Here is a 13,818-nt window from a genome sequence, read left to right on the forward strand (position 1 = left end):
CTACAGGCCAATTTCTCCCTCCGTTGAAAAAGAAGCAGGGAAAAGCACCGAACCAAATTTCTTGATTTTTCTCTAAGCTTGAATCCCAAATGGCACTTTATCCCCTATATAGTGGGCATATGGGCCCTGGACAAAATTAGTCCACTATGTAGGAAATAGGGTGCCATATGGCATGCAGGCAATGTCTGTCTTTAAAGGGAGTCTGTGGCAGTAAATCAGCATGAGGGTTCATCAGTATTGAGGGCTTGTTCATAATTATTAAATGAATTGACCAAAAGACCCTTACACATGCATGAACGTAACGACATAGCCAAATGGAATTGTCCTTTCATTACCATCTCAGCATTCTAATTACACAGTTAAAGAGTACGATGGGGCCGGGGCTATAAGCTCGACAGAATCGGCACAGCCACACTATACTTCTTCCGCGACCCCTCAGACAAGGCCCTTGTTGCATCCTCCTACCTTTTTCAAGAGGATATTAGCTATTGCTGAATACCCATTTCCGATTGGCTTGAAGGGCGTTCTAGAGCRTGCATTATTTACTTATAACGCACCATGCATTAGCACGGTAGAATTCCATGGCAATGTTTCATTCTTACATGTTTCATGTTTGAGCTAAGTCGAATTTGTTTGACTCTATTTTCATAATAGCAAGCTAGGACTGATGGTTTGGTTACCTAGGCAACTACCTTCGCCATCAAGTAAACTTGCTAGCTACTTCAGTGGATGTTGAATACAATTTCTCGCGGCAAATGTGTTACATTATAGTCATGGTATGAAAGGGATAATTAATTTGTGGCTCTATGCGTTCTCTGGAAAATAATGCAACTCCGTGGAAGGTTAGTTCCACTCCGCCAGCATCAACGAATAACGATTGTCGCTAGCTAGCTGAAATCGCTGTCACGTATTCACTGAAGCTCATCGACTTGAGGGACGGAGACACAAGTCAGACAATTGTGGTGTGTGTATTGTAACAGCCCTAAGAAAATATGAAAAGGCAGAGAAGATACTTTGCTGAACTATGCCTGTGTCCCAAATAGCATCCTATTCCCTACGTAATGCACAGCTTTTTTATTTATTTATTTATTTATTTATTTATTTTATCCCCTTTTCTCCCCAATTGTCGTGGTATCCAATCGCTAGTAATTACTATCTTGTCTCATCGCTACAACTCCCGTATGGGCTCGGGAGAGACGAAGGTCGAAAGCCATGCGTCCTCCGAAGCACAACCCAAACAAGCCGCACTGCTTCTTAACACAGCGCGCCTCCAACCCGGAAGCCAGCCGCACCAATGTGTCGGAGGAAACACCGTGCACCCGCCCCCCTCGGTTAGCGCGCACTGCGCCCGGCCCRCCACAGGAGTCGCTGGAGCGCGATGAGACAAGGATATCCCTACCGGCCAAACCCTCCCTAACCTGGACAACGCTATGCCAATTGTGCGTCGCCCCACGGACCTCCCGGTCGCGGCCGGCTGCGACAGAGCCTGGGCGCGAACCCAGAGACTCTGGTGGCGCAGCTGGTGCTGCGATGCAGTGCTCTAGACCACTGCGCCACCCGGGAGGCCCCGTAATGCACTACTTTTGACCAGAGTCTCCATGGGCCCTGGTCAAAAGTAATATAAAAACAATTTGGTGGATGCTTAAATGTGTCCTGTTTCAATGGAAATGTTTTTCTTGCATAACTCAGATGCCCTCAGGGAGTGGCGTTATCAATGGAGGCCCTGGAGCAATTAGGCTTAAGTGCCTTGCGTAACCCCAAGGGCACATCAACACATTTTGGTTACTGGCCCAATGCTCTAACCACTAGGCTATCTGCTAGCCAAATAGGGCGCCATTTGGGAGGCATCCTATATATTTACAGAAGTAGGAGCAGATCAGGATAGCTAAGTTACAGCAGCAACATATACTAGATGTGAGAGCCACGATGGTTCCGAGGGAAGTGAAAACACGGTTTGTTCAGACACATCCGTCTTAATTGAATGTGAGCGGGCACCGGCCGGGCGCCGACCATGCAGTAGCCCTGTTTGGCAAAGGGAACTGTGTGAACAAAACAAACAGTCGTGTTCGCAAAACACCCCGCCATTTAGATATGTTTCTATAGGGAATGACTTAGATCTGCAGTTTGCCTCTCCTTCTGGTACTACAGCCCAAAAATTCAAATAAAAACACACTGCAATTGCCCCAAAGGACACAAACACAGGCTCTGGATACAAAAGTGATTTTATTGTGATGTTTTCTTGTGTTCGGAAGCAAAACGCAAACAGGAAGAAATGGAGGGGGATAGTTGGAGTACAGTAAACTCCCCTCATGTGGGTTCCCTAAGCTTTTTACAGTACAAATGTTTACCATTCTCACAGGCGCCATGTAAAGGTGGTGTTTGCACAGTGGGACGTACTGTTACCTTTGACAAAGAGGAACACACACACACAACCCCCCACCCCTCCTTAAAAGTCTCAGTGTGGGAATCCACTCATATGAGACATGGAGCTCTCTCCGAGGCTCTGCGTTTCCCTCGCACAATACAAAGGCTTCCTTTGTTACAGGCTTCCGTTTTGCACTTTTTGATTATGTTACTGACTTGTTTGTCCATTTCCTGCGTTTCTATTTATCCTTCTCGATTTGAAATGTGATACTTGATAATGGATTGTGTCTCTGGAATCCAGYAGTAGCTAAACTATAGTTTGACTTAGTGGAGAGGTATTTTGTCCATAATCAACAGAGTCTACCTGAGTGACACTAAGACGAGACCAAACATTGTAAGAAGATACTGTTCTTCCTAAGAATAACTTGGTCTGAAATCTACTCTGCCAATGGATTACACTAGGGAAATATATAAAATATCTTACAATCATATTACATTAAATATATAGGCCCCATATCGTCAACTATTAATGCTTTCCCTTATGCAGTGACTATGGATGATATCGCCCAGCTATAAACGGTTGAGGGAAGGGAGAGGAGCTGGAGAAAAATGTATAAAATGATCTCTATAGGCGTGACTGTGAACGTCAAGGGGATTTTGTTGAAAAAATATACAATGTGCTAGCTTTGGCTCTAGAGAACCATTAATGTCTCACGGGAGAAGTGGACAAACAGCCGCACAGGCTTTGGTAACAAAAAGAAGCGGCCATTTTTTTTACCCCCACATCCTTTGATTATCGAAGCTCTTACTTAATTCCTTGCAGACATGGACGAGCCATGGGTTTTTTAAGGGCTCGAGATTCTCGGATTCTCTAGTTAAGTGCAAAAATGATCAATGCACAGAAACTCGACTTTTCCATGTCCTTTTTTGCCTTTTTGTGTTTTTTTCTTGGTGGCCATTTTGAGGGTTTAGTTTACCAGAGGTCTTTGGTTCTTGGATTATGACTCTAGGGGGAAAAGTGTTGGTCAGAAAACAATTTTTTCCGGTCTTTAGCACCAGAGAGACTCAAGTCAGCTACATATGCAGTCGCAGGGCATTAGTCTCATTCCACACATATTCCATATTCTTCACCCCTGAGGGGGTTTTCCACTCATTAATCCAATCCATGCCCCGTGGGTGTGTTCCCGAAGCAGAAGCCCAGGAATGAAGCTCTTCCATGGAGCACAGATCCACCAGGGTCCCACTGCTCTTAATTGATTTCACGAGGCTTCCCCCATCTTAACTTCACCGCTCTCCTAGTCTCGCCATCTCTCTCTCAAAACCCTCATCTGCCAAGTCAACTTCCTGCCAGTCAAGCACTTCCCTTCCCCTGTTGAATTAAAGAAACAGTAAAGCAGTGTTGCGTGTTTATGCCGCAAAACATGCCCTAAATTCAACACAGGGAACATTTTGAGTTTGCTACTCCTCCRATCTACTAATGAAAATGCTGACAGGTGTCAGAATCAGGACAGCAACAGGAACAGGGTTTGTGCTGACAACCTGAGGGAGAGAGAGGAGTTGAGAGTCTAGTAAGCAGACTTGACTAGGGAAAATAAAAAGGGAAGAGAAAAAATCTCTGACAGGTAGGAGTATTTTTTTCTCTCCTCTTTCTCGTTCTCTCTCTCCCTCTCTCCATCTCAGAAGGCAAAATACTCCCATGAATGTGTCAGAGGATCCGACGGCTGCTCAACCAAATATTAACATTTGATTGAATCAAACTCCGAACACTTGCAGTTGTTTATGCCCGTCCACAGTCCATGTCGTCTGTTATTATATTAACAGACATAGACATGAAGTGGGAGCGTCCATTTTGATTTCCTAGTCCTAACTTTTTTGAAAAACTGTAGACAAAATGGCTGACAACAAGCCAACTGAATTAATATAAAAACTAGAATTACATAAATGCCAGAGGAAAGACAGTCAGAAAAACATCCAATATTTGCACATTATTCTTTAAAAAATGGTTCAAGCTCTGTCAAGTTGGTTGTTGATCATTGCTAGACAGTCTTGCCATAGATTTTCAAGCCGATTTAAGTCAAAACTGTAACTAGGCCACTCAGGAACATTCAATATTGTCTTGGCAAGCAAGATTTGGCCTGGTGTTTAAGGTTATTGTCCTGCTGAAAGGTACATTTATCTCCCAGTGTCTGGTGGAAAGCAGACTGATCCAGGTTTTCCTCTAGGATATTGCCTGTGCTTAGCTCCATTACGTTTATTTTTTATCCTGAAAAACTCCAGTCCATAACAATTACAAACATATCCATAACCCGATGCAACCACCACTATGCTTGAAAATATGGAGAGTGGTACTCAGTAATGTCTTGTATTGGATTTGTACCAAACATAACACTGTATTCAGGACAAAAATGTAATTGCTTTGCCACATTTTTTGCAGGATGACTTTAGTGCCTCGTAAACAGGATACATGTTTTGGAATATTTTTATTATGTACAGGTTTCCTTCTTTTCACTCTGTTAATTAGGTTAGTATTGTGGACTAACTACAATGTTGTTGATCCATCCTCAGTTTTCTCCTATCACAGCCATTCAACTCTGTAACTGTTTTAAAGTCACCATTGGACGCCTGTATCACAGGAAGGATCCCTGTGTCTTTGTAGTGACTGGGCGTATTGACACCATCCAAAGTGTAATTAATAACTTCACCATGCTCAAGGGGATATTCAATTTTGGCTTTCTTTATTTTTACCCCTCCCTGGTCTTTTTGGTTGAATCTGTGTTTCAAATGCACTGTTCTACTGAGGGACCTTACATATATTGTATGTGTGGGGTACAGAGATGAGTGGGTACAGAGATGAGATGAGGTACAGAGATGAGGTAGTCACTCAAAAATCATGTTAAAAACAATTATTGCACACAGAGTGAGTCCATGAAGCTTATCATGTGACTTGTTAACAGGGGTTGAAAACTTATTGACTCAAGACATTTCGACTATTCATTTTAAATTAATTTGTAAAATTCGCWTTTTTTTTTTTATTCCACTTTGACATTATGGGGTATTGTGTGTAGGCCAGTGACACACATTCTCAATTTAAATCAATTTACAATTCAGGCTGTAACACAACAAAATGTGGAAAAAGTCAAGGGGTGTGAATACTTTCTGAAGTTACAGTAGCTGTTCTAAATTTGGTCTGAGGCAGGCGTTAGATTTCGAACATTTTCAAGTGCATTGTAAAAAACAAGGGTTTTGGGAAACAGCTTGGATACTTACAGATGCTGCTACGAAGGTTCTAACGATTAACTTAACCTTAAGATGCTTTTGGGAATCCAGGCCCTGGTGCATTCGTGTTATTATCAGTATATGCCTCAAGCAGGCCCCTCAGTCAGTCAGTTTGCCATGTAGGTAATTGCAGATTCSGTTGGGAAGAATAACGGCTTCCACTCGGGCTTGAGGCCCTCTCCTCTCTTTCTATACCCGTGACATAGCTGCTCGCTCTGCACCATGCACACACACGCACAAAATATTTCTCTCCKCCTCCCCTCCCCTCCATCCTGTGACTCACAAGACTTTGCGCTAACGTTGTATCAACGTCCCCTGAACCTTCRGCTTACATTACCCTAACGTTCCAGCCCTCGTCAATACACCTAATGTGTTTAATCAGCTCATCTCCCCTGCACTTGTCATGGATAGGAGCATATTGAACGTGTGAGGGAGAAATGGTGGAGTCCTTCATTATTTCCTAGGGCTTCGCCAATGAGCCTGATGTATCTCCTCCACTGACAGCTCATTTTCCACACAATCCCTTGCATTCATTGGGAGCGGGGGAGAGAGAGGGAGAAAGAGAGAAAATACGGCTCTTGGATACCTCTTCCCATTGCTTATTCATGACCCCGCTGTAGCTACTAGGCATGCTAGGCTAGGTGTGTTAATAATCTCCTCAGAAACCAAGTAGAATCACAATTGTTTGTCGAACACACAGCTAGTAGCCAATGAAGGAGGGCACAGGGGGGGATCAGGGCAGTGCTGAACAGAGGGGGAAAGGTTAAGAACAGGCCATGTGACGAGTTGATAGGGAGGGAAAAAGAGAAAAGGAGAGAATGTGTGGATGTGTGTGTGTGTGTGTGAGAGGGCAAGTTTGCATGTGTCTGTATCTGTGTGTTTGTGTCTGTGTGTTAGATCAAGCGAATGAGTGTGTGTGTTCAAAGGTTAATGAGAGAGAGCGGGGTAGAGCGAGAGAGGAGATAACTATGCTTGGAGGAGAGAGAAAACAGACTGAAATGTGAGTAGCCCATCCCGGGCCTCGTGCTAGCTGTCTGCAGTCTACCGTTGTGAAGGCTATTGTGGTTTCTGAATGATTGTGTTTTTGGACTGTGGAAGCCTGTGACAGCACTGGGTACTCCCCTTTCCCCCTTACTCCTGTCCTAGTACCTCCAGAGTCCTCGCTTTGGYAAAGCCCCATTTACATTCAAACACAGTCTCCACCGGTAACAAGGCTCAGGGGGTATCGCTAGAGGTCTGCAGGCTAGATCTCTGTAGCCTAATCAGACACTAAATAATGGCCAGGAAACCATAGACTGGAACCAGGGGCTGAGCCCAGTGGAGATGACCTGACCATCTCTGCTCTGTCTGGGGGTAAATTCCAGATCTAGGTCTCAACCCCTACTGGATGCTCTGTCCTGGATCACTAATCGAAACACATTGGAATTGGCATGATTATACACTGAATGTACAAAACACCTTCCTAATATTGCGATGTGCACCCCCCCTCCTTTTGTCCTCAGAACAGCCTCAATTTGTTGGGAYATGGACTCTACAAGGTGGCAAAAGCATTCCACAGGGATGCTGGCCCATGTTGACTCCAATGATTCCCATAGTTGTGTCAAGTTGGCTGGATGTCCTTTGGGTGGTGGACCATTCTTGATACATGTGGGAAACTGTTGAAAAACTGTGTGAAAAACTCAGCGGCATTGCAATTCTTGACACAAACCAGTGCTCCTGGCACCTACTACCACACCCTACTACCACACCCCGTTCAAAGGCACTACCATACCCCTTGCACTGAAATATTTTGTCTTGCCTATTCACCCTCATAAAGRCACAATCCATGTCTCAATTGTCTCAAGGCTTAAAAATCCTTCTTTAASCTGTGTCCTCCCCTTCATCCACACCTTTGCAACTTCTGGTGGTGGGGTCTACAAAAGAACTGATCTCATCATGAGGGGCCACAGTGTGTCATGGGTCTGCGTACCCACATCCATACCCCCCCCCCCACACACACCTTGCGGGCAAAACATTTTAGCGGAGCAGCGAAGATGACAGCAAAGATACTTTTTGGGGTTTTACTGTTCATTTCCTGCGATTCTACACATTTTCTCATAGGGTGGAGGCAATTGTTTGCAGTTTTTTTTATATGATAGCTGATCATCAATTGCCCCCACCCCGATCGGTAATTCGATCATGCTTACTACAAGTTTCTATAGCTGTCCGCTAGACTAATTTACCAATATTTATTTTTTGCACATATGGGCTAATTAAGTGACTGCACAACAAAATGTATAAATTGCACCTAATGTATTCTAACTCTCAACAGTAAATTGAGACCCCGACTGAGTTCCTCCCAGATTGAAATTGGTCCGCGGGCCTACAAAAACGGGGTGACCGGTTGGTCATCCCTGATCTACACTGATTGTGGATTCAACAAGTGACATCAATAAGGGATCATATCTTTCACCGAGATTCACCTGGTCAGTCTATGTCATGTCCTTAATGTTTTGTACACTCAGTGTATATTGGCTTGATTGAAATACCATATAATTCTAATCTTAGAATGACTGAGAATTTCATTTTTGTATTGATGATGATGATTTGGAACTATACTAGTGGGACCTGTGTGTGTGGCAATAACCGAGCAGACAGGACAAATATCTCTGGCAGAGGCTGTCTGTGTGGCAATAACCGAGCAGACAGGACAAATATCTCTGACAGACGCTGTGTGTGTGGCAATAAACCGACCAGACAGGACAAATATCTCTGGCAGAGGCTGTCTGTGTGGCAATAACCGAGCAGACAGGACAAATATCTCTGGGAGAGGCTGTGTGTGTGTATGTATGTGCTTGTGAATCCACGTGTCTGTGTGCTTGCGTGTGCGTGCGTGGCTGCCAAAGCAAAGCTGGGCCTCGTATTACAGGGATCCCTGGGTATCAGACACGAGCCTGTATGCGCTCGGTCTAGACCGGGCCAAGCCTGGCAGCTAGCCTGCAATGAGCCAGCTCTAATCAACTCTAATTGCTACACTGCAGACTCCCATGTAGGAATACTTTACAGTATTACAGTCATAACGTCTCAACAGGGTATAGAGGCACAAAGATATGAACAGCCATGCAGTCGCAGCACTGATTTAATATGCTACTGTAACGCTCCTTGTTGGATGGATTGGACCAAGGTACAGCGTGGAAGGYGTTTTTCATGTTTATTAATGTGAACCAGCAACAAAACAATAAAGAGTAACAAAACGAACGTGCAGCTTTGTAGTGCAAAAAGGCTACAGTACAAAAACAAGATCCCACACACAACAGGTGGGAAAAAGGCTGCCTAAATATGATYCCCAATCAGAGACAACGATAGACAGCTGCCTCTGATTGGGAACCATACCAGGCCAACATAGAAAGATAAAAACTAGAGTACCCACCCTAGTCACACCCTGACCTAACCAACATAGAGAATAAAAAGGATCTCTAAGGTCAGGGCGTGACAGCTACTCTCTCACACAGACATGCATGCACACATGCACACGCTCATGTGTGCATACAGGCAAGCCCATAATATGCTTACGCACGCATACATGCAAACACACACGCAATGAATGGGGTTCGATTTTCTGGGCRTTCCAGTCCTTGGCAATAGGCGTTTGTTTTATTTCCTGCCTACACCCAAAGGGAAAGATTAAGCATATACTGTGCTCTGTTTAAGGGAGAGAAAATGAGCTGTCTACTGACAAGTACATTGTAGCCCTGCAGTTTTCTGTCCAGAATACAAAGAGACATTTATCACTGCAGCAGGGGAGGAGAAGAGAAAAGAGGGAGAGTGAGCGAGGGAGAGGCACATCTCTCCACTGCTGCAATGTGTGCATCTCTGCTTTTAACTGGGTCTCACACTTCCTGACAGATAGGAGAAAGCTTTTCTCCTCCTCTAACTGTGTGAGATACCCCTCGCTCTCACCTTCTCTTGTGCTTCTCGTGTGTATCAAGAATGGTCCACCACCCAAAGGACATCTAGCCAACTTGACACAACTGTGGGAAGCATTGGCGTCAAAATCGGCCAGCATCCCTGTGGAATGCTTTCGACACCTTGTAGAGTCCATGCCGCGACAAATTCCTAAATATGAGGAAGGTAGTCTTATTGTTTTGTACACTTAGTGTATTTAAAATATATGGAATTTGTGGTAGAAGCCACTTCCTTCTCCTTCTACGGTAATTAAGGTGGTGACAAACGTTTACTACCCTGGGCAGCTGGCATTTCCTTTATCTCTCACTCTGCTTCATGTATATTCAGCAGCAAATTATTTATTCTTTAAACATTCAATCATTCGGGAAAGCAGACCCAATTTTTCAATGAAGGAACACTAGCACACCAGCCCAGCCAACCCACCTATAAAACATGCATAATAGCAGACGGTGTTTTCGCGTATTTCCTTTGTAGGGGCCACAGGTTGAGGAAACCCGAAACAAACCTCTTTTCTCTCTCTTATCCTCATTGATTAGTGTCTGAAGTCCACTTGGTTGTCCCCAATGATGACCTCGGCCGGATAAGCTCACAGCATTTAAATTGAATTCACCCAGTTTAAACAGGATGAAAAAATGTAGGTAGAAGGAGTAGGGAGGGACTTTCCCTTGGTACAGAATGACCGCAGCTATAGCAAGCCTGTTGGCCAGGTGGGTCCAGATTATTAGCTATTGATGAAAGATTAAAGGGACAGACAGAGGGAGGGGATCAGAAAATGGCCTGTGGACACCTGTAACCCCCCTCACCTCCCCAACCTTGCCAGAAGGCCTCTGGCCGCTACTGATAAACCAGTGGCCTGCTGAAACTGACGACTCCCCCTCCACCACACACACACACAGCCCAGACCATAATTTGCACATGCCTTCTTCTCTCCAACCAAGATCCCTTTGTCCACTCTGAATGCACGCAACCTCCATTCCTCCACGAGAAAACTAACTAAAATCCCAAGAATATTCAAGGTATGCCAATCAAATAGGCTATCCCTTGGAAAGGAAGAAATTCCATTTAATCAGTTAATTCTCGTTGGTGAGCCAATTATGATTTTTCAGCCCTTACTCCTCTTCCACCCTTCCACCCCTTTAAAAAAGGAGGATAAAAAGTAATGGGAGAGGTTGGCTGTTAAGTTTAATGGCAGACAGGAAACCCACAAAATTGCTTTTTTTATGATGAGCCGTCCTGTTCTCATGCATTCCCCATTAAATCTCTGAGCCAGACTGCACATAGACAGCAGAGAGACTGATCGTCATACCCCAGACAATGAACACACAAGAGCCACCGTATATAGGGGACTTAAGCCCCTTATTAATATGGCCTGGAGAAGACTGACACACATGACCATAATGGGAATCTTGTGTTTCCTTGGCCTGCGTCCCAAATGGCACCCTATTGCCTATATAGTGCACTACCTTTGTCCAATGCCCATAGGGTTCTTGTCAAAAGTAGAACACTATGTAGAGGATATGGTGCCATTTGGGAYGGACACCTTCTCCCAGTTCGGCTCTCATTAGCATCACAAAGAGATCTTAAACAACTTAATAAGTCTCAGATGACACTGATATCATTCAGCACTCACAGTAGACGTCTAATGTAATATCCCACCACACAAGATTATGAGTTTATGACACGGGTTTCCTTGAGGATATGTATGGGCCTATCCTACCCCCACCCCCATGCTACAAACCTTGKTATGTGTGTGTGTGGCCCCATCCCTAAATGGGGCATTCTAACTTGCATAGGGGTTGGCAGCGTGCCAAGCTAAGTGCTTGCTTCTTTGTCACATATAGGCCATTTAATCATAATGAGTATGTTTACATGCACACTAATAATTCAATATTAAACTGATTATGGCAGTAGGAGGAGTATGGCACTAGTCATGTAAATAACTTTCTCTGCTTAGCTTAATCGGAGTGAAGTCATAATCGAAGTAAGAATACGCCAATTAAAACACCTGGATTTCTGAGCAATCTTTCAAATTATTAGGACACGTAAATCACCGCTCCAGCTGTGTATTTCATCTGCACATGTGCCAGCACCAGCCGAAGGAGCTTCCCTCTTTTGCGCGAGTAAAGTGAGTTCGGAAAACTGAAAGTAGTTAGATCTTAGAAATAGTTTCACATAAACTTTATAGGTCCGAACCCAGACTCAAACTAGTCTTCCCAAAAATAACATGGTCGCTGTGGTAGAAAGTTTATTTTGATTGGCAATTTATCAAAGTCCCATCAAGTTGCCTGATTTTAGATGTGCCCATGTAAACAGGATTATTAGGGATATCTTCTTGCAAAGCATGTAAACCAAACTAGTTTATTAATCATAATAATTATTCATAATAATTATTCATAATTATTCAGTATTCATAATAATCGTATTATTGTGTGCATGTAACCGTACCCAATGTACGATACATAAAGCATCCAGTAAGGAGCCCCCACCCCTCCTCCCTCCCCACCACCTGCCATAGTCGAGAAAATACATAACTATTGGTTCCCTCTTCCTTTCTTACTTCACTGGTGTTCTTTTCTTCCCCCAATTTGTCTGTCTGCGGTGGGTGATACCAGCCCACCGCAGTTCTCCGGGATTGCTGTACTGCTGACAATCCCCTCTCCGCCGTAGAGGCAATGGCTAGAGAAACAGAGTGGTGTGGAGATGGGCTCGGACTCGGTGCTATTAAGTGCCATCACAGCCAGGGCCCTCTCAGCTGTGAATAATGGAGACCCTCAGAGAAACAGCGGGCCTCCAGACACCATACAAAAATGCCTTTTTGTGACTGGAGAAAATCACAACAAGCCCCTGTGCAACATTAGCCTCTATGYGTCACCTGCACTTTATTTTGGCTAGGGGTTGCTCCAGTAAGCCAGAGCTGTGACAGTTAGGGTGACCTGCGCCAGGCCTCTTATCAAGCCTTTCTACCGGACTGCTAGGCTCTCCCCAGGGGGGCCACCTCCTGCTTCACTGTGTTTCTACATGCACAACCAAACCAACCTCGCCCACATTGTTCTACTTCCATAGATTGTTCAAGTGAGCATGAAAAAAAGGGGGTTGTGGAAAGAAATGGAGGGAAAAGAAGGACAATGTGAGAAATAGTAACAGGAAGAAAGGGGGAAGGGTGAGAAAGAGAGTGAGATACAGGGAAGAAAGAGGGAACAGAGAGAGAGAGAGAGAGAGAGAGAATGCTCTGGCGTCTTTCTGCTGAGAGATAAAACGGAATATAAAACACATAGTCCCAGCAGACACAGAGTGAACATGACTGAATGAGAAGGCACATTACATTAATTATGTAAGGGGCCTCTGTTCAAGCAGTGCCGAGTCTCACTGGGAAGAGACAGAGATGGGAAGAGTCCCAAATCGCACCCTATTCCCTATTTAGTGCACTACGTTTGACCGTGGCTCATAGACAGAGCCATAGAGCTCTGGTCAAAAGTAGTACACTATATAGGGAATGCCATGGAGTCTAGCGATGTTAGTATATTCAATGTCTCGGCATGCTGGGCCCAGCTGTTTAGAGGAAGACACATTGATTTGTTGAACTCAGGCTGCCGGATGTCCAGGTGGGTTCGTGGTCAGATGGGAACTGAGCTATTGTGTTGGGTTTCCTGAGTGAATAAAACACCACACTTGGAAATAAAAATACAAAATGTAAGGGGAATTGGTTTATGGTAGCACTGGGGTGAGAGTGGGGTGGCTTTTTTAAAGAAACCTTTTGGAGTGTTGCTGTTTCTTGAACTTGGGATTTCATTTAAAGTTGTTGTCATACATGGCAGAGCACCCAGCGCATCTTTCACCCACTCTACTCTTCGAATATTCTCAGACTCAAACTCTGGTTCTACAAATTCCACAAATAGACTCATTTGAGAACTGTCCCATAAGGGACTCCTTAGCTAAGACTGCTTCCCTGGAGATGGGTAGAAAGCCTCAGCGATGATTATATCCTGCTTACCTCGTCGAAGGGATTTGCGTCTTCCTGCCTCTGCCTACTCCCCCCTCTCCATCCCTCAACCCCAAAAGCCCAGCTCGTCAATGTTCCCCCATCACAGATGTAATTTACTGTCTGCGTTTGTCCCTCCTCGATCCCTYTCTCAGACTCAAGGGTTTTTGCCGAAGCAAATTAGCTTGCTAGCTCGGTCAAGCTTAAACACAGCAGAAATGCAGCATTTGTTACAATGTATTTAAAGATGTCAT

General features: G+C 44.5%; 1 protein-coding gene across 6 annotated transcripts in view; it reads left to right on the forward strand.

Moving 5' to 3' along the window:
• The window catches only part of LOC111967631 (protocadherin-19), a 76,460-nt gene that overhangs the window by 52,633 nt on the left and 10,009 nt on the right, over positions 1-13,818 (forward strand). The window lies entirely within an intron of this gene.

Source organism: Salvelinus sp. IW2-2015, linkage group LG8, assembly GCF_002910315.2.
Source record: "Salvelinus sp. IW2-2015 linkage group LG8, ASM291031v2, whole genome shotgun sequence".
Classification (NCBI taxonomy): domain Eukaryota; kingdom Metazoa; phylum Chordata; class Actinopteri; order Salmoniformes; family Salmonidae; genus Salvelinus; species Salvelinus sp. IW2-2015.